This window comes from Rattus norvegicus, chromosome 3, assembly GCF_021556685.1.
Source record: "Rattus norvegicus strain SHRSP/BbbUtx chromosome 3, alternate assembly SHRSP_T2T, whole genome shotgun sequence".
NCBI lineage: Eukaryota > Metazoa > Chordata > Mammalia > Rodentia > Muridae > Rattus > Rattus norvegicus.
Window position 1 is genome coordinate 51,889,370 of NC_141536.1, and position 21,548 is coordinate 51,910,917.

General features: G+C 38.9%; 1 protein-coding gene and 1 pseudogene across 2 annotated transcripts in view; both read left to right on the forward strand.

Annotated features, from left to right (window-relative positions):
• The window catches only part of B3galt1 (Beta-1,3-galactosyltransferase 1), a 582,026-nt gene that overhangs the window by 430,967 nt on the left and 129,511 nt on the right, over positions 1-21,548 (forward strand).
• LOC120102112 (U2 spliceosomal RNA) lies at positions 12,241-12,403 on the forward strand (annotated as a pseudogene).

A 21,548-nucleotide genomic window follows, 5' to 3' on the forward strand; every position in this document is an offset into this window, starting at 1 on the left:
TAAAGATACCATTAACGGGCTGGGGATTTAGCTCAGTGGTAGAGCGCTTACCTAGGAAGCGCAAGGCCCTGGGTTCGGTCCCCAGCTCCGAAAAAAAGAACCAAAAAAAAAAAAAAAAAAAGATACCATTAACACCACAATGCCCTATAGCTAGAACAGAGGAATGTTTTCAAGTGATGGATAGAAGGTTTGTCCTTAGTGAGTGAGGTACATGTTATGTCCATCCACATTTGTTCACAGTTTTAAAACTCATTTTCTAGTTTGACCTAATCTTCAATGTTTTCTAATTTCAATCTCTAGGATTTAGGTAACCAACCCTGAGCTAAATACTTCCTTGACCATTCAGCTGTTAATAACATAGGATAACCACTGTTCTGTTCTTCAGGTCTTTAGTTAAACAATATTGTTTTTTATATTACTTACAGGGAATAGTTACAGGAATTAGAAAGAAAATAGATCTTGGAGAGGAATATATTTTCAACCTATCATAGCCTGACCTTTGTTCTCCACAGATTTATTTCAAACTATGTTACAGAATTCATTCACTCCCATCCTGGCATCTTCCACATCTCAGCCTACCTCAGCATCAATCAAAGTCCATCTAGATCTTACCTGAAGTCCCATCTGTCCCTGCCTCCACAGTCTGCAGTCATTTAGATTGATCGCAACCACCCACTTACCCCATGAATGAAAAATGCTGATTAGGCTCACCTTGGGGCAAGAATCCTCTCTTGTCACTTTTTATGACACAGGCTTTATCCGGGTACCTCTAGATATCTCTCTACCTTCAGCGGATGCAGAATCCCCAAAAGCCTGCTTGGCTTTAGAGACTCACCCTGAAATTTCACCATGTAACTGGCTGTAAGGAAAGCCATTCCCAACCTATGAGAGTATCTCAGCAGCTTCTGTATCTAACAATTCTGTACACCAATATTGAAAAGTTCTCAAGTCCCTATGCTTTTAGTTCATTCTCTGTGGTGAGAGATAAAATATTTCCAGTACACCATTTTTGTTTCGGGGTTAACATTGCATCAAATTACATTGCAAGACAAATGCATTGAGCAATAATATGACAGTAGAATATTATTAATATTAATTAATATTAATATTAATATTAGTTAATATTAATAATATTTAAATAATATTAAACTTAAAGGAAAAATAGATTGTACAGTTGTGGTATTTCAAACAACTAGAGGGCAAAGAGATGAACGTAAGCCTTTCCTACTACACACAACTACAGTTTCTACTCAGACAACATCTTACATTACAACTGATTCATCTACTTAGCAACTACCAAATTCTTTAGACATTGGTTGTTAAATAGTTCCTAATTTCAGAGTCCTTGAAAAGAAAATTGGAGCTAGCAAAGTAGCCCAGTAAATAAAGGGAATGCCTTCAAGCCTAAGACCCTGAGTTTGATTCCAGGAATACATATGGTAGAAGAAGAGAATTGATTCCCCCAGGTGGTTGTCCTCTGACCTTCCAACATGTACCATGGCCTGTGAATGAGCACACAGACACGTAGACACACACACACATGCACACACACGCACGCACACACAAACAGATGTATATTATTTAATTTTTAAAAGACACAAATCACTTGTATATTTGGCTTAAGAGAATATATCACACCCATGTAAGTGTTCTTTCCTTTCTAATTTCAATGTCCGCATTTCATTTCCTTGTGTTGTGTATCACTACTGCCTTTCTGCCTGACTTCGTTACTTTTCTATAGCTGTGATAAAATCCCATAACCAAGACACCGTATATCCTTGTAGCTTTATAGCCTTCCAGGGCTTATTTGAGGATATGGTTCCACAGGGGTAAGAGTCCATTATCATCTTATCATTGTGGCAAGGAAGTGTGGCAACAGGCAGACATGAGTGAGTGCATAGAGCAGCAGGCTGGGAGCTCACATTTAAAATCCCAAGGAGGAAACAGAGAGAACAAAATGAGAGTGATATATGGCTTTAAATCCTCAAGGTCTGCGCCATTGATGTCCTCCAGCAAGGCTCCAACTCCTAAGTCTCCTCCACAGCCATCAACTGGAGACCAGTGTTCTCCACCACTGCATTCCTGAACATTGACGTGATTTCCAGCATTTGTCTCATTGGAGTTTGCAAGCTAGCTCCCTATACTGAAATAGTGTTTAGACATTTTAACATTTGTACAATGTTAACAGAACTTAAAACATTATTATATTACATAATGTATATGAAGAATTAAAGAAAAAGAGGCCATAAACTTAAGAAAGATCAGGAAGGCTACATGAGATGGATAGGAGGAAGGAAAGGAGAAAATGATACAATTATAAGTTCGAAATGAAAAAAATTTTTTTAATTATTCATACTGATATTCAAATTCTTGGTTTTCCATTTTGCTTTAACCGTAGCCCTTATTTTAACTTTTACATTTAAAAGCATTGATTTTAGAGAATTTAAAGCAATTCACTATCAATCATAAATACTTTATGTACACAGCTGATTGTTGAATACATTGCAGTGCACCAGAATGACCTAAGGAAGAATATTCTGCCCAACTGATTTGTGAGGCAAGTTGAAATTAGGAAGAAAACCCAGACCATGAAAAAGGGTCAGTGAAAACCTGCCCACTCCAAGGGAGATCTGAACATCTTTATGAGGGCAGCTTGTTGAGTGGGCAGTTGGGCCCAGGTTCTAGCAAGACTGATGGAGAATGATGGAAGATGGTCATTGTCTGATTCTTAATTAAACAGCGAATCATCATACAGAATCTGATGTCCTTCCCATTGCCCCTCCTCTGCTGTGCAAAGGTAAAGATTCACAAGGGAGTATCAAGGAAAGGGAGAAGGGAGCAAGAAATGGAGCCATCATGCCGTCCCCTGGACTAAGTGTGCCTCTGTATGGGGGGAAGGTGGCAGTCTAGAAGTGTATTTAGGGTTACATCTCACCAAAATCTGGGGTAGAGCCTACTGCTGAGAAAAGCTTGTCTATTGTATGCATGTCTTCCTACTCCTGGTATTTAAGGCTCCTATTTAAATCTTAGTAGGTGAAGTCTTGCTTTACTCTTTAAAAAGTTGCCCTGTAAATTTTGTCATTTGACACATGAGGTGACCACTCATGCCTATGATTTCAGCACAGCGGAGGCCGAGTCAAGTAGGAAGCTGAGGAAAGTTTGAAGGTAGCCTACAGATAGAGATTCTATCTCAAAAAAAAGTTAAAAGAAAGAAAGAAAGAAAGAAAGAAAGAAAGAAAGAAAGAAAGAAAGGAAGGAAGGAAGGAAGGAAGGAAGGAAGGAAAGAACGAAGGGAGGGAGGAAGGAAGAAACCAAGCATTTTGTAAGTCACTTTTCTTTATCACTACATTCTTCCAGCCTTTCTCCTCTATTTACTGTCAGGATCTCTCCTGTGCTTCCTTTCTGTGCATATGGACACAGAAGTAAATAATCTGCAGAGGTGACATGTCCCAAACCCCAGGACACAAGGACAAAAATAGCCAAAGGACATTTTGTTGACCTACAAAACTCTAAATGTGGCACTCTGTTGTCCTCCGATGACACTCATAGATAGAATCTGCATTGTGTGTGTGTGTGTGTGTGTGTGTGTGTGTGAGAGAGAGAGAGAGAGAGAGAGAGAGAGAGAGAGAGAGTATCATGCCCCACTTGCTGACCTGCAGTGCCCATAAGGGTACTCCATAGACAATGTGCCAAAAGGAGCGAAGCAGCCATGGCCTCTTTGTACAGGCTCAAAATAGAAGTGCCCTTTGCACTACTGCTTGACATTGTAAAGCTCCTGCCTGTTTTCTTACTGACTATAACCTCTGGCTCGCTCATCAAAATATGACTCTCTAGGTTTCTCCGAGTCCTTTGCTCACACGCAGCCGACTACATTCTTTCAAGGTTGGATCACATTTCATTTTCTTGTTTGTTTTAAACTAAATTTAGTACTGTGTGTCTCAATTCTTAATGGTGTCTGTAACAACTCCCAAATTAGAAAGCTCTTCAAACTTCGCCAGCAATGTGTTGTTCCTTTGGTTGTTTTTTTTTTTTTTTTAAATCATCTCACAGTGTTAACATGATAACTAATATTTGCACAGTGCCTTGCAGTTTACAAAATACTTTCAAACTTATCATCTCTAAAAGAGAAGACACTATTAGGAACTCTTAATACAGATAAAGCCTTGAGGCTTTGGATGAGGAGGCCTGTCAGTGGTCCAGGAGTTGCCTCAAGCCTACTAAGGCCCTGGGTTCAACTCTTAATATTACTTTCTTCCACAAAAAAATATTAGTTTGTGTTTGTCAAAGGCTGAACTGATGCAGGTTTTAAATTAAAGCTGGTCACCTATCTCCAGAGACCTCATACTTCCTAACACAGTACTGCCTTGTGTCTTGTCGTCCCCTAACTACTTAGTTGTTGCAATAAAAAGGCTGGCTCTATAATTAAATGTCAGTTGTAATGTTAGCTTTCCATTATAGATGGCATTGATGGGAGATATTTTTACTCCTTAATTTAGTTTTCTTTTCTTTCCTTGTTTTTTTTTTCTTTTTTGGTTTTTTGTTTTGTTTTGTTTTTGTTTTTGTTTTTTTTTTTTTTGTAAAATGATAAAAACATGTTCTAGACATCAGTGCTCAGCCAGTAATGAAGAGGTTTTTGAGAGCATTCTAGTGACACTGACTTGTAGTGTGTAGTTTTCTCTGCACTGCTTTAAGTTCCCGGCAAGTCGCACTCACGCACCTACCCACCCAGGATGTGTGCATCAAAGCATCAGAAACAGTTCCCGATGCTGACGGCCCTTTACATCGTTATTTCTGGGATATGTACTAAGCACCTGCTATGTGTGTCATACTCTACTCACTGGGTTTATAGAATAGCTCCGCCAACCCCCAGCATCAAAGCTAGCCAGCCATGCTTCATTCTTCCCTGTACTAAAGCAACTGTATCCATACAGGAAAGCAGACCCGCTCATCCTATCTCGGTCTTGCTGCTGCTCTTTCAAATGAACGTGTAAGTGCAGCATCGTCTGTTTTGTGGGTATAAATACGCTGTCATCTCCTGGTATCTTTTCATTCAAAATGTTCAAAGTTGTGTATTTTCTAGAAGTCTTTCCGCATGCATTTAAAAAAAAAATCAATTCTCATTACAGTCACGTCCCCGCTACACTACATTTTTTTAAGTAAGAGGCATCCCATAAAGGACAACTCTTTTTTTTCTGGGTCCGTCTTTCCTGCTGGACCAGTCCCTTTAGCACAGGGTAGTGGTGCTTGACGGTTCTCTACATGTAGTGGGATTTGTTTTCAGACACCTTGCCAGCCTTAAGGAGTCATTGTCCTTCTCCAAGATTTTTAACTTTCTCTTTTCCTCAGCCCTTACATTTAATTAGACAAACTTTCACTCCACTATTGATCTATAGTGGTTTGGTAAAACACTTCGGTGAGACATCTGAGAAAAGGCAGCATTTTATGTACAATACTGTCACTTAAATTGCATTTCTCTGCGAATATGGCCACAAACCAAAACTCTGAGCTCAATGTCAAGCCCAACACCATTGCAATAAAACAAATTTGAAATTTCTTTAATTGGGACAGACATTTTATGATCTGAATATTTCAGTAAACTCAGCCTATTCAACCAATCTAGCCAAAATTAGAATACATTAACAGGCATAAAATTATAAATTGGACATGTGGATGAGCTTTATTGGCATTATAAAATATTATGGTAAGTCTTTCTGTCAAAATTTTCTCATTTTGAAGCACTGCATTAAATATACAGTAAGAGGTGCATGTGGCGCCGACAAATTAGGAGTTGAACCTATTTGGTTTCCTGGTGCTTGTTCCAAATAATCCCATCCTTAAACTTTCAGCAGATGGCTGGAATTAAGTCCTGGTGAGCCTTTTCAATAGTGATGGAGCCAACATATAGTATGTTAGACCATTGGCAAAGACTCAACTTCACCTGGAAATAAGTTAGTGGATGAAAACTGTTCATCTGAGAGTGCCGTGTCTATAACATTGGCAAAATTACTGCTTCCCTAGCTGAATCCTCAGAGGCTCTACATAGAACTAAATAAAGCCTTGCTTAGTTTGGTAATAAACTTATTACCAAGAAAGGGAGAAATGCAGTAATACATTACTTCAGTGCAGTACTTTGTGTAGGGAGAGCATACATCTCCATGGGAGGAGCAACTCATATGTGTGGTTCTGGTGCTTTGTTGGCATGTAAGGAAAAATCTCTCATACATCAGTGTTGATGATACTTGTATTATAGTGTTCATGGCTGTCCTTAAATAATTGAGAAAAACAAGTTAAGGGAGGAAGGGAACATCATTTTAGAGATTTTAATGTAGGGTCAACTGACCGCTGTTTTTGGGGCATGGTGACGCAGAGCGTCACACAGAATGTAGCACATGTCAGAGCAAATATGTTCATCTCTGACAGCCAGGAAGCAGGCAGGGTGGGTAAGAAGGGGCAGAGCAAGATCTATCCTTCAAATCTCTTCTTCTCCCCCTCCTCTTTCTCTCATGGACAGGTGCTCGAGTGCACACACACACACACACACACACACACACACACATACACACACACAGAGAGAGAGAGAGAGAGAGAGAGAGACTCCCACTACCCATCTTCTACAGCTTCTACTCCCCCCAGTAGTCTACCCCAAGATTGACTCCATCCATGGATTACACCATTGATTAAGTACTGCTCTCCTGATCTGATAATCTCTAAAACAGGCTCACGGACACACACGCAGAGATGTGCTCCATTAATCTCCTAGGCATTCCTCTCTCTGGTCCAATTTATCATCAAGATTAAGTATCAAAATTATGAAATGGGAGGTAAAAAGAACAGGCAACATTCTTTTTGAGACTTATGAAATTAAACTGCAGCAGTGAACACCTTTCAGCTGTGCGTCTCAGACTGGTGCAAAGCTCTTTAATTGTGACCATTTTAATCCTCACATTTTGTGTGATAGACACTGTTTGTATTTGAATTTCACACTTGAGGAAAGTGAGGTAAAGAATTTTTTCACAGCTAGTCTAAAAAGAATATACAACATCTAACATCAGGGGATTCACCTGTAACCCTAGGAAGACAGCTGAAGAGAGCTGACAAATCGAGAATGAATGCAACCTCCATTTTTATTATGGTGAGGGACCTCAAGAGGCAGCAACAGCAGGGGACCTCTTAAGTCTCTTCATATTCACTTACATGGATGAAACTGAGATAGTTCTCTTGCAGGCTGCCTAGTCCCAGTGTGCTCTTAAAGTCAGCTCTTCTTCATTCCTTATTCAAGTGATTTCTGACTATTTTAAAGCAACCAAATGAATGCAGTTTGATTGCTCAGCAAACAGGTCAGACGCCTCATTCTCATTTTACACACTAGCTGGGGAGGCACAGATGGGGTTCGGATGAATTGTCAAATGTACAAAGCTGCTGGTTTCCTTCCTAGGAGAACTCTAGCCTTTGAATTTCCTTGCCATGAAACTTGCTCCCCAAAGACCTAATATTTGGCTCAGATTCCTACAAATGTGCTGGTGATGTGTTGTGTATAGTTTTACGCTCTACCCACCTTTACTTCAGGAAGTGATCACAGTACCAGCCCCCTCCCAGCTTCCCTTAAATCCTTGGATAAAAGACACAGACACACAGTTTTTCCATTTTAACTTGCCTTCTTGGCACAATTACTGGGTGCTACTATCTCCCTCCTGGAGAAGCATGCCCTAATCAGTTTCTTACTCTGTCTCTCCACCTGCCTTAAACTTCAGTTGCTACACTCCCTTTGTGGCTACTCCATTTTGAGATTTCACATGGTTGCCAGGTTCTCCTCTCTCTAACACAAGGCAAACTCTGTTCTCTCCTTCCTTGCATCTCTTTTTCCTCCAGGGACCCGGAAGTCCCGCCTGTACCTTCTGTTCAACAATTGACTCAAGGCTTTCTGTATTGACAGATCAAGAACCAATTGGATAACAGGACCTTACATCAGAACTGCCCCCTACAGAGATGCTTAGTAGTCATGTCTCTGGTGATCTAAAAATCTTCTGTGGTGAAGAAATGATGTGTAATTTTAATAGATGACGGCCCAGAGCGTGCTGGTGTCATTGAACTAAATTAGGTTGAATGTCAAAGGCATCTTGCCATGCTTCGATTTTGGCTGATAATACTTAGCTTCTAAGTTCAGTAAAGTAAGAATCGGGCAATGTAAACTGAAGGTTACAAAATGAACCCCAGAGAAGTCCCAAGATTGTTCAGGCTCTAAGCAACATGACACCCTCTCCCACCAAACTCCTGCACTACAAAGACAGGCAGCCACCCTCCCCCCCTACAAAGGCTGACAGTTGAAGAGAAGTGTTTCTTAACATCCTGGAGTTTACATTTCTATGAATTGTCAGTTGCTATAGAGATTCAGAAAATCTAGTCTAGGCAACATTCTAGAAGATATTCCCTAGTCAGCTTTGTAGAGTAAATTAACAGGAAGCAAACATATGTTGGTCTGGAGACTATGTATCCTAACCATGATGTGAAGTTTCTTAAAAAACAATGGTGGTCTTTGATCTCATTTCCTTCTACTTTCTAAGTTTGTTCCTTGTGACTGCTACTGTAACTTGAAGTTAAAGTAATTTCTTTCCAGTTCCAGCCCATTATTGCTCTAAGGCAAGAACAATTTTTCAGTTGCTGTGAACATGCCCCGAATGCCTGGGAACATTTCCTCAGACAGCAAAAATATGAATGAGGAAGAGCTCCATACACCATCTGACTCTTTGGCTGAGAAATCAGGATCATAATCCATTTTACCTGAGGCACACAAAGACATAGAGAACATCTCTGTAGCTATGGGGTCGTGTTTTTTAAAGTTCTCAGATGTGCATCAGAAGGAACAGAGAATAAAGTATGAGCAGTTCTCTCTTAAAGTAACTTTGTAACAATCTAGCAATCCATTTCTCCATGATCATTCCTGGATTTTATATCTGTTAAATCAAATAGAGGATTTAAAGTGGAGGATAAAGAATTTGCTCAAAATCAGTTGACTCTTTAAAAATCACATCTTCTCTGGATCTTTCATTTCAGCAATTTTTATACATGTGTATGCATATATATATATATGTATATATATATAAAATATGTGTGGTGTGTGTGTGTGTGTGTGCATCTGTGTGTCTGTGTGTCTGTGTGTGTCTGTGTATGTATGCTATCCTTGGTTTGGTTTTCTGTTTTCTTCAAACACACCATTCATAATTGTCATTTTTCTGCCTCTTCTTATTTTTAACACAGTCAGTATTTTATTTCCCTTTCTGCCCTGCTTCAGCTGCCAGCATCTCACTCCATTCAAGTAACTGGATTTGTGCATGGTTTTATATTTTTAAACAATCACTCGAACAATATCCCAACTGCCTCTGGAGGAGGGAATACAATCTTAAATATAAATCAGCCTGAGCCAAGCAAAAGCATGTTCAGGTAAAGCATTCAATCCCCCTTCCGATTTCCAAAACCTTGCTGAGAAATAGCTGAGACCAGCTACAGAGAAGATAGCTAGCAGGAAAATGACAGTAGGAAAAGCCCCTGGTTGTATCAAATTTTGCTTTTTTATTACTTTGGGTTTGCCAATAAACCTGAAAGCCATGCCTTTTTAATATATTTCCTGGGTCTCTGCTAACTCCAGCATTTGCAAGATGAAATTCCAGTAGACCCTTTAGAGTTCTCTTGCTCCTACAGCAGCTGAACATCTCAATGGGTCAGCCACAGAGGAAGAACAAGGAGAGTAGAAAACTCTGATCGCTTTCTTTCCTCTATTTCCAGCTGCAGTAGCAGGGACTGCTGACATTTGGTGTACAGCATATATTTGAGAAACAGTTCCAAAAGGCTTAAAGCATGTTGTGCAAATATGTGCAAACAAAATTTTTATATATTTCTGAGAGAGATTGGTATACATACACAGAGAAATATATAGGTCTATACATAAGAAATGGAAAGGTATTTAAAGATTCTAAAGTAAAAAAAAAAATACGATGTTCTATTAAGACCCCAGTCTGTCCAAAATGTCTGAGAAATATTGCCATATTTATTTTTAGAAATATTCGTTTTGAAAGACATAAAAGGAGAGCTAGTGGAGTGATTCAGTGGGTAAGGACACTTACTGCACAACTGTCAGAATCTGAGTTCAGATCCCAGCAATCACATTAAAGTATGGGTATGGCTGAATGTGCTGGTTACTTGCACATTTTGAAGGTAGAGACAAAAGTATTACTGATGTTTGTTGGCCACTATCCTAGCTTAGTTTAAGTGTGACACCTTGTCTCAAGGGAATTAGGTAGAGAGTTATAAAGCCAGACACTCCAGGTCCTCTTCTGGCCTCCATATGTATTTATGTACAAATACAGGTACAGGTACACATGTGCACGCGCGCGCGCGCGCACGCACCCACACACACCCACCCCCCCCCCCACACACACACACACACATTCACACAAAGAAAAGATGAGGGATAAGGTGATGAAATGACTTGCTAATGGTCCCATAGTTAGTGCACACAAAGACCAAGAAGAATAGCAGAAAAGACAGTAGAGAACTACCAGGTTTGATCCCTAGCCCTTCTCAGAAGTTCATGCATATTGCCACATTTGTACAAATATTGTTCCCTGTAGTTGACCGATTAGAGACCAAAGGAGGACAAAGGTGAAAATGTGTCTCAAGTAAAACATGACTGTGCAAAAGCTCAAGAATGTGAACAAATGCCTGCCCCAATTTTGATTATGTTAATAAGTCTTTCGAAGTATTCCCAAAGAAAACTCAACACACACACACAAAAGTTGCCTGCCGGTCAACAAAGAAACTTCATTAAGAAATTAAGAAAGAAAAAAATCTTTACATAACACAGAAATTCCAGGTCCTTCAAGACATGAACAGCATGTAAATAAGATCTACGGCATGTGGCTGTGGGAAAAGGCATCTTAAGGTGTTCTTCAACATCTTGTTATCACTGCAGCATACAGAGGACTCCGTCAAATGAATTAGGGGCATACGATGGCAGCACAGTGGAGAAGAGGGTGTCCTGAGAACCGTAAGGCCAGCAATGTAATAAGCTCCATCACTCAGGCAGAATTAGACTGCTGGTGAGCTGGATTCATAAATTCAAAAGATTGCAGGAACTCTGCTAGAATAAACTCCAGATGCTAGGACTCCATGGAGTTCAACCAGTAAACTCACTGCTACCAATTCCTTGTCCAAAAGATATTAATGATAGATATTTTTTCCTCTGTTGAAAGTGTTTCAATAGAATGGAGATTTAAAAGAAAAAGTTATTTTCTTCTTTAACACTTTCGATGTAGCTGTCCTCGCAAAGTCAATTTTTATAAAGCAAAAGAGAGTGTGAGGTCACAAGTTCTTACCTTCACTGTGTTGGGCATTCTGCTGGGTTTCTGACATTAAAAAAATGGGACGGTACTTTTTAATGTCTATGAAATAGATGAGGAAATTGTAGCAAAATGACATCAGTTGTAATTTCCTGAATCATATCAGAAACATACACGTGTGCGCGCGCGCGCGCGCACACACACACACACACACACACACACACACACTATCACCACCACCAACAACAGCAACAATAAAACTCCACATCAGACTCAGATGGTTTGACTGGAAATCTGGAGCTCTGAAATGGTGTTTAATGTGTTCACATAGCTGGTCAAATGAGTATATTCAGTGGGAGTAGATTAGAAGATTAGTTCAGGCCTTTGGTCCTCGGAAGGCTTAACGCCCCACTGTGGGTGAATGCCAGGGCAGGGAGGTGGAGTAGTTGGATGGGTTGGGGAGCACCATCATAGAAGCAGGGGTGATGGAGGATGGGATGGGAGTTTCCAGAGGGGAAAGCAGGAAAGGGGATAACATTTGAAATGTATATAAATAAAATATCCAATAAAATAATTAGAGGCTGCCAGCAAGAAAGAGCAACACATTGTTTCAACCCTGGGTGATGCAGTTTAAACAGGATACAGATAAATTAGAAGATCCTTAGCAAAAAGACAACTTAAATGTCAGAGGGCTCAGGACCACTTCAGTTAAAGAAGTGACTACCAACACCCAACCTGGGGAAGAAAAGGCTAACTAACTACCTGGCTGCCTTAAGCTATTTGGAGAGCTCTGCTGGAAGAAGTGAAATGAGCTTGAGAGTGGAGGGCCCTGCAAGAAATTGTCTACAAGGTTCTGAGACAGGCTCTTTTTATGATATATTCCTGGGGACTCTAAGTACATGGAGCCATCGCTTCTCGGCCTTTTGGCTAAGATCAAGTGTAGTATCTAAGTACATGGAGCCATTGGACATGACTTGTGAGATGAGCAGGAGATTGAATTTTCTGTTAGTGCAATCTGTTGGTGGCTGTTGTAACTTAGATTTAACTGGTCCTGGTTTAGATCAGATAAAACACTGAGCAGGCGTTGTAGGAAGGAAATTGAAAGATGGGAACGTGCATGGGAAACAAAATGCCTTTCGCGGACACAAGAGTCAACATATTAATACTTCATAATTATAAGACCCCAAAATAATGTGCTAAGAATTCTCAGACAATGAGAGCTCATGTATCCTCTTCTCCTCCTTGGAAGCTCTATAGTTAGTGTGAATAAGAATGGCAACAGAGGCTCATACAGTAGATTTGCCTGTTAGAGGAACTCTTTCAGAAGGATTAGGTCCTTCCTAATGGTCCCTGATCTTACTAATGTTGTGACCCTTTAACACACTGTTCCTCATACTGTGGTGACCCCCCCCCAACCAAAGTATTTTCATTCCTACTTCATAGCTATAATTTTGCTACTAGTATGAACTATAATGTAAATATCTATGTTTTCCAATGATCTCTGGTGACACCTGTGAAAGGGCCATAGAGTCCCGATTCTCAGGTTAAGAACGACTGGATTTAGGAAGTGTGGCCTTGTTGGAAGAGGTGAGATGTGTTACTAGAGCTGGGCTTTGAGGCTTTCTCTCTCTCTCTCTTTCTCTCTCTCTCTCTCTCTCTCTCTCTCTCTCTCTCTCTCTCTGTAGCTGTCTACTTTTCTGTCTCTGTGTGTGTCTATGTCTCTGTCTCCTGTCTGTGGATCTAGATGCAAAGCCCCTAAGTACTGCTCCAGTGCCATGCCTGCCTACTGTGTACCCTATCATAGTGATCATGACCTCCAGCCCTCTGGAACTGTGAACTCCAGTGAATGTTTGTTTTACAAGTTTTATAAGTTGGTGTCTTATGATAGCAATAGCAAAGTCACTAAGACAACCTCCCAAATGAAGGAAAAGCTATTAGAGATGACTGTGTGAGGGCATGGACATCAGTCTTTTAGCTCTGCGATGGGTTTTTTACATGGTAGACACAGGCTTAGACTGTGGGGAAATAAATTCAAGAATTCATCGAAAATTCAAGAGACAGCCCATAACAAAATGTTTTGAATAGAAAAAAAAATGGTTAAAGTTACAAGTAGTATAACAGGTTGGAGATGCAAACAGTTCTAATTAATAGAGAATCTTTAAATGTCATTGTGCAGCTATCTATGGAGTGGGTCGATGAGTTAAAAAAATGAATTAATTAATTGAAATATCAAGTTCATTTTTAAAATGCAGTGCAGTCAGTCTTAAGTGCAAACACAATGAGAAGGTGTAACCACTGGAGCAAAGTCACAGGAGGCAGAATCAGTTGCCACTTCAGCTTTTATTGAAGTGATCTTTCCCCCTCAGTGAACAACAGACAATTCTCAGAGGTTACCACAGCCACATTCGTCTTGTCTTTGTTCCTCTTTTGGTCTCAGATACCACCAAACTACCACCTCCTGTATGGAGCAAATACACATGGATGAACAAACACAAGAGTTGTTGAATGTGCTACTCAGACCACATCACTTCCGTCTGAGATGTCTAGCAACTCCCAGGAGTTCTTGGCCTTCCAAAAGAACTACATACTTTTATTGGATGGGTTGTATAATTTCCATTGTGAGACTAGCTGTTTTCTATATTTAAAAGCAGGAAAGAACTGAATTTGGAATCTTATATATCCTTGAAATCTCCTGTTTTCTGACACACAGTATCTTTCTGAGTTCCCCTGGATAGTGCTGGATTGAGATGTACAAGTATAGACAGCAGAATAAACAGCCATTCCCTTATGAACAGACTTGAAGTGTTCTGTCTCCCAACACTATTCTACAGTACTTTTCAATTTCACAGAGATTAGCTTCAGTCCATATTCCAACCCCATACCCTTCTTCCCCGAGATGAGATGTACCCTTTCAGCTTCCTACACCAACAACACAAAGTGCATGGAAAAGGATAAACTACCCGCATTTCTAATCGATACTACGAAATAGGAAGAATTGGGGGAAGGGGTGAAGGAAAGGCATTCCATCACTTCTGAATAATTTTTATTTACATTTCAAATGTTACCCCATTTCCTGGTTTGCCATCCATAAACCGCCCTATCTCATTCCCCCTTTCCTTTTTCTATGAGGGTGTTCCCCCCAATAAAATTGTTGATATTAACTTTCCCCCAAGTAACAGTCATTCCTAAATTACAATTCCCTAAAGGCTCCCAAAATTTCAGGAATAATCCCTAGCATGAAAGCTACCAAGCATAGTTACAAAATGTAGTCACTTATTTTGGTCAAGAGAGAGAGAGAGAGAGAGAGCATGAGGAAAGATAAATGGAGATAGAAATCAAGAGACAGTTGTTCCAAGATCAAACACATTTCTGGGAGCTGCTATGTGAAAAACTATGCTCCAATGTCACAGTCTCCTCAAATACATATTCTCTATGTAGTATTCTCATCAAATACATATTTTCTATGTAGTTATAATTTGTGAACCTTTGTGACGGTTGCACTAATTTATTTCACATAGGACTCTTCTCTAACATATACCTGTTTTCACATCTCAGTTCCCAACTTAGCAGACTACAGACTTCCCATAATTCTGAAGATACTTTTCAATTTTCAAATGGGTTCCACCCAAATAACACCACTATAAGTTGAACTCATCGTGTCGTAAATCTAAAAGGTATTCAAAACACATAACCCTGCACCCTGACACCTTACAAAAGGAGTGCAGCATGGAGAATCATTGTCCGCCATCTTGACCATGTGCCTAACTGAAAGATACAGCTCTCTTATCATATATTTCTATCCCAGGAAAATCCCATAATTAAAAAGATGGTCTGAGTTAAATGGATATACACATTGTGAGCCATTATACAGTTGAGGAATTCTAAGTCGAACCCACATCAGTTGGACACAATCTATATTTGTAGAACAAAGAAAGTAATGTATAGTGAGGCAGCCTATTTTACTAAAGACCAGCTCTACAGCAGTTTTACAGTTTGAACTTTCATTGGGTCCTACTCAGATTGGGACAATTAGAAACATTGAATGGTTCTCACAAGAGCCCACTTTTGCAATAGGGAGGCTGGATAGTGCCTATAGCTTTTTGAATCTCAGGCAGAAAGTGAAGTGTATGTAAGTCCAGATTTTCAAAGTTTCTTGGTTCATTTCTCTTCAGAAATGTTAGAACACACCTTCCACAATCACCAGTGGAGCCAACATTTTATGTGGTGTGCTTCATCAGATTGTTATTTTGGACTTGAATCCAAAAGGATACTAAAAATTAACCCCCAACTTTTAAAACTTTCTTTTATTTAATCAAACATGACAAATAAACTGTTATCATTACAAGGTGATTAAGAACCACTTTGTTATTTGTAGGTACGGTGTAAATGTACTGCAGGAATGGCCCCATGCATAGGTATTTTAAAAAGTCAAGAATATGAAAATCTTTCTTAAATATTTAAATATTAAATATTTCGATATTAGTAAAGGAACAAATAAGAGTCATCTTTACATAAGTAGTCAGACATAAAATATTAATATAATTTAGCAAATAATACAATTTCTACAAATAAATCATAGGCACTGAAACATGTTTTAATCTCATGAGATCATCATAGTCTGGCTTCCAAGTGGAGACCTCGATCCAGTCACACCTTATTCTCTTGGGGTGCATGCTCCTGGAATTTCTATTACCACCTCATCCGATTAAGCCTGATGATTCCTTCAATCTGTGGGAGGGTCTCCCTCCTGCCTGTTCCAGATTCCTATGATTCAAGGGTAAGCAAGTGTCCCAAACAAGGCAATGAGAATAGATCACAATATTTGGGAAGAAGCATCTCTTCTTGGGGCGGGGGGGGGGTGGAGGGATGCATCTGGGAACACTGGCTTATCTTTCACTGTCATAGACACAGAACTCTGATGCTACAAGTGTGGGGTGCAGGGGCAAAATGAAAAGAGAAAAAAAGAAAAGAAAAATGTGGTTGTTTAATGATCCAGTTTAGTAGCAGAGCTAACCTCCCTTCTGAATCAATATGTCTATTTAATTGGTAGTATCAATGTAAGTTAGGTGTTAGATAACTTGCAGCCAGGCACATTCAAATAAATGAGATTCTTTTTTTCAACAAGCATGTACATGGACCTCATAAGTGCTAGGTTTTTATCCCCTCAAACAAGTTGCAGTCTGATTGGAAAAGCCAAATAGTAAATCCCAAGGTCGGTGGTGACGTAGTGAGAATGTTCTGGGGAAACTTTGATATAGAGCTTTGTAGAAATACTGCCACTTACTAATGTGTTACCATGCCCAGCTGATGTCAGTGCTAGCGGTAAACACTTCTCCTTACCCCGATGGGCCATTCTACAGCTTCTAGACTCCCACTTTGGTAAATCAGTGTTAAATATGATTTTTATGAATAAAACTAAAAATTTGTTAGTTTTATTTTACTACAAAATATCTGAAATAATTAGGTAAGGAAAGGATATTTTTGGAGGAATGTTTAGGCTGTTCTATTCCATGACTGACGGGCAACTGTGAGCCAAGATTGATAGAGACAGCACATGGTAGGTGAATGCCCTAAGGAAATCGCTTACGTCATCACTCAGGAGGCAGTGATACAGGATAAATACTCTAGTCTCCATGGAGGTCATGTCCTTAATGGCCTAAAGCCTGCCTCTAGTCCATGTTTCTAGTCCATGTTCTTATCACCTTTTGGTAACACAACCTGGAGACCAAGAATTCAATGCTTAGACTTGGGGAGACATTCATCTAAACCACCAGAGCAATATTCCTGTGCCTTGAAGCTTCTCTGTCACAGAGGTAAGCCTCGGGATCATTTTTGATCAAATGAGAAGCCAAAACCTTGATTACGGTGATGGAGGAGTGCTATCTATCCTAATGTTGGCAATGGAAATATTTAACTGATTACTGTATTAAGGCTACTTAGGAACTTATCAGGACTAGATGAAGGTACATAATGGGATCTGGGAAATGGTATGCCACAAAAAATTAATGGTGTAAAGCAGATCGTTCATTTGTCTCTACAGAGGTGAGGATGCTGTCTCTCCACCGAGTCCATCTATGAAAGAAACTAGTGACTTTGAATGACTCTAGAATATTCTATCAGAGCAGCTGAATTTATCAGCGCTCTTCTGTTCCTATGCCTTTCTACCTTCGGAGTAGGACTGACAGGAAACCTACTTTATTATATCCATAGAGAGGATATGCTCTTGCTTTTATTTAGTTTTCACATTTATCTGGTTTTTATTCTTTGATAGTGTCACACCCATATATAATGGGTTCCCATCCTTCCTCTATCTCAGCCCCTTTCAGCTTCTGTTGAAGCTCTTCTTCCCAACTAGTCCTACACCACCTTTTGGAAGCATTTTCTCAGTTGAGTTTCCTCCTCTAAGATGACTGTAGTTGGTGGCAAATTGACATGAAACTAACCAGGCCATCAATCTTGTATTCTAGAATACATGAATGTACAAAAGTATATTCCAAACATCTATATAAGCGATGAATAACATTAGCATACTTGAAACTGCTACCCAACTTAGGAAACCATATTAATTCTTACACAATTATATATATATATATATATTGTTTCTTCTTCTCTTTTCTGCTTCTTCTTGCTCAGATTCATTGGCCTAGGATAAGGAGTATTTAAGAATGTTTTTGTCATTTATTAAAAAAATAAGGCGTGTCATATCTACATCTTCTACAACCAAGTGTACTGCTTGGTTGTTTGTTTTTGCTTGACACCTCATACTAACCGTGTCGATCTATGTGGTTATAACAAGCCGATGTTTTTGTCTATTTTTAAAAGATTTATTCATGTATATTATAGCTATGGTTTATTCATATCTACTACCAAAGAGTCCACTGTGAACATATGTGTGCATCTAAATTCCTGCTTATAAACATTCTGTTATGTCTCATGTTCCTGATGAAGAATAAGAATTTCCCAGGTGTACCTAGGGCAGGAACTAATGGGAGTTACAATTCAAAAGTTTAAAATTTGTAAAGTAGTGTATTGCAATTTTTCCACACCATCAGCAGTTAGAATTATCAGGCTTCTTATATTTTTTACCAAACATTAAAACAGTAAGGTGATTTTAACTGTAGCATCACTTTTAATGTCCCTGAACACTAGTGAAATTTTCTACTACATATTATTTCTTCCCTTCTAAGATATGTCTGTTTTTTGCTTTCTTTCTATTCTTCAGTTGAAATTTCTTCATAGTTATAGAACTATTATACTTTTTGTATTTTAAATATATTTTGGCAAGAGTATGTTTTCTGTCCAGTTCATCAAAATTGTATATTATTGCCAATTATCCTTCACTTGAATACCTTTACATAATTATTTAAGTGCCTGACATATCCTTACTTCTCTTCTTCATTATATTCCAAGAATTTATATGTATAACTTATCTTTATCTCTTGATCCATTCGCAGTTTTGTGCATCATAGGAGTTTCTTTAAAGAAAAAAATTGGTTAGCAATTTAAATCTGTTTATTTTTGCTTAGAGTTTTCTTTACTATCTTTGTTATTATGTTTTCTTGGGAAAAATTCCATTTTCCTAGCCTTTTAATTATCCTTAAACATTTTAGCAAGTGTGCCCATGAAGTCTAACATAACTCAGTGCATTGATCCTTCCTTACAATACAAGGATCTCATCTCCATCCTAGACTAATATTAATATGATGCTGTTTATCTTTAACTCCCTGAGATAGACATGATTAGAAACAGGTGTTTATATGCACAGCATTCTTCTTTTCCATATCAACTATTCTCCCTCCACTTTTTCTTCTGACATTTGAGACTCTCCATTAAGATCCTATCTTTCTTCTAAGAAGATATAATTTCCATAGTTCCTATGTCAAAAAATCTGTCTTTTTGTATTGTTTTGTAAAATGCTCCTCAGCTGGAGATGATTTTTCCCCCTCAGCACTATGACATTATCATAAACTGACTGGTGGGAGCCATTGGTGTTTGGAAAACTTTGCTGTCAAGTTTTCTTGGTACCCTCTAGTTTTCTACATGGTCTCTCCAGGTATTTTCAAGGGCATTAAGTATCTTAATATCCTGAAATGTCAATGGCTATGTTGAGATGAGTTTGCATATAATTCTGTTGCTGTGTATAGTGCCACCCTCTCTGTGGACCCATAGTTGTGATCAGTTCATGACCATATTGCACTTTCACATTGGACCTTACTAGCTTTATTGTTACTGCAACTGGACAAATGTGATCAATACTTTTATACTTTCTCTATACCTTCTATCTCTTTTGAATTACTTCTACCCCCTTTTAAGTATATAATTTTATTAAATCTATTATTTGTGTCTAATTTTTTGAGTTTGAAATGTTGATTGGGGATAGAAATGGATAATAAGGCCAATATGAAATAGACAGCTGTTTCAAAGCTAGAAAAGATATCAACTCCTTTTTGGACAACACACATTCACAAAAGTTCCATCCAGTGTCTTAGAGCATATCCATAAACCTCATGCTGTTCAATAATTTTTCAATTTAAAGAAATTTCAGCTCTTGTATTTTTAAATGTTATATAAAACCTTCTTCTGCTCCAGTTGTTGGAGGACCCTCATGAAGATTAAACTGATCATCTGCTACTTACGTTCAGGGGGGCCTAGGTCCAACCTGTGCTCACTCTTTGGTTGGTAATGCAGTTTTTGGGAGCCGCTAAGTGTCTAGGTTAGTTGACTCTGTTGCTCTTCCTGTGGAGTCCCTGTCCTCTTTGGGTCCTCAATATTAATTTTTAAATGGAATAAATAAATGAATAAATAAATAAATTTAACTTTAAAAATGGCACCAAGAGTCCTGATTCTAGTATCATTATGAATTGTCAAATACTCACACACTTCAGTTGATGATTATTTGGTTAAAATCCCAGTGGTATGTTTGGAAAACTTAGTATGGTTTGTTGTATACAAACTTAAGCTACCCTGTTACCATTATCGTGTTTGTTTTTAAATTGTAGTGTCATTTGCTATGCATCCTTTAGTTTGTTGTGCACTTGGAGATCCTCTTTCCTACAAAATGAATAGACCAAGTAGATCACTGTGCATACTATGGTCTCAGAATGTATTCTTAATATTTACAATAGTGTATTATATATATAATCTATCTCAATTATATATATATATATATATATCATTGAGAATAAACAGATAATGTGGTTATTCTTTTTGTTTCTGATGTTCTCCTTCTCATCCTGCCCCAAATCTCAGTTCCTCCATCCCATATCCCATACAACTTGGTGTCTTGACATCTTTCCCTTTTATATGAGTTCAGCATTTGAGGCTATATCTACATAATGTCATGTTTATTCATGCTGGTAAGGGGACAGAATTGTAAGACTGGCAGTATCCAGCACTGTTAAGAGTTAGCGCCATAGGGTCTTTGTCTGGTTTAGGTATAAGCATAATTGCGGCTTCAAAGAACGAATTGGGTAGTGTTCCTTCTGTTTCTATTTTGTGGAATAATCTGAAGAGTAATGGTATGAGTTCGTCTTTGAAGTTCTTACATAATTCTGCATTAAATCCATCTGGTCCTGGGATTTTTTTGGTTGAGAGACTTTTAATGACTGCTTCTACTTCTTTAGGGGTTATGGGACTGTTAAATCTGATCCTGATTTAACTATGGCACCTGATATCTGTCCAGAAAATTGTCCAATGGAAGAGTTAGAGAAAGGACTGAAGGAGCTGAGGGGTTTGCAAACCCATAGGAAGAACAACAATATCAACCACCCAGACCCCCGCCCCAGAGTTCCCAGGGCCTAAACCACTAATCTAAGAGTACACATGGGGGAAATCATGGCTTCAGCTGCATATGTAGCAGAGGATGGCCTTGACTGGCACCAATGGGAGGAGAAGCCCTTGGTCCTCTGAATGCTCTTTTCTTTTTCCCCAGTGTAGCGGAATGCCAGGGTATTGAGGTAGGAGTAGATGAGTGGGAGGGGGAGCAATCCCATAGAAGCAGGGGGAAGAAGTATGGGAGGGGGAACTGGGAAAGGGGGTAACATTTGAAATGTAAATACATAAACGATCCAATAAAAATAAACAGAAAAGAAAAAGTTATCGCGGTGGTGTTAGTTGGCTTCCGACCTTTGATACCTTGAGACTTAAAGCCTTTCAACATCAGTTTTTTTCCTTTGGATCAGGCCATTGCCTCTTACTAAAATACAAATGTCTCTT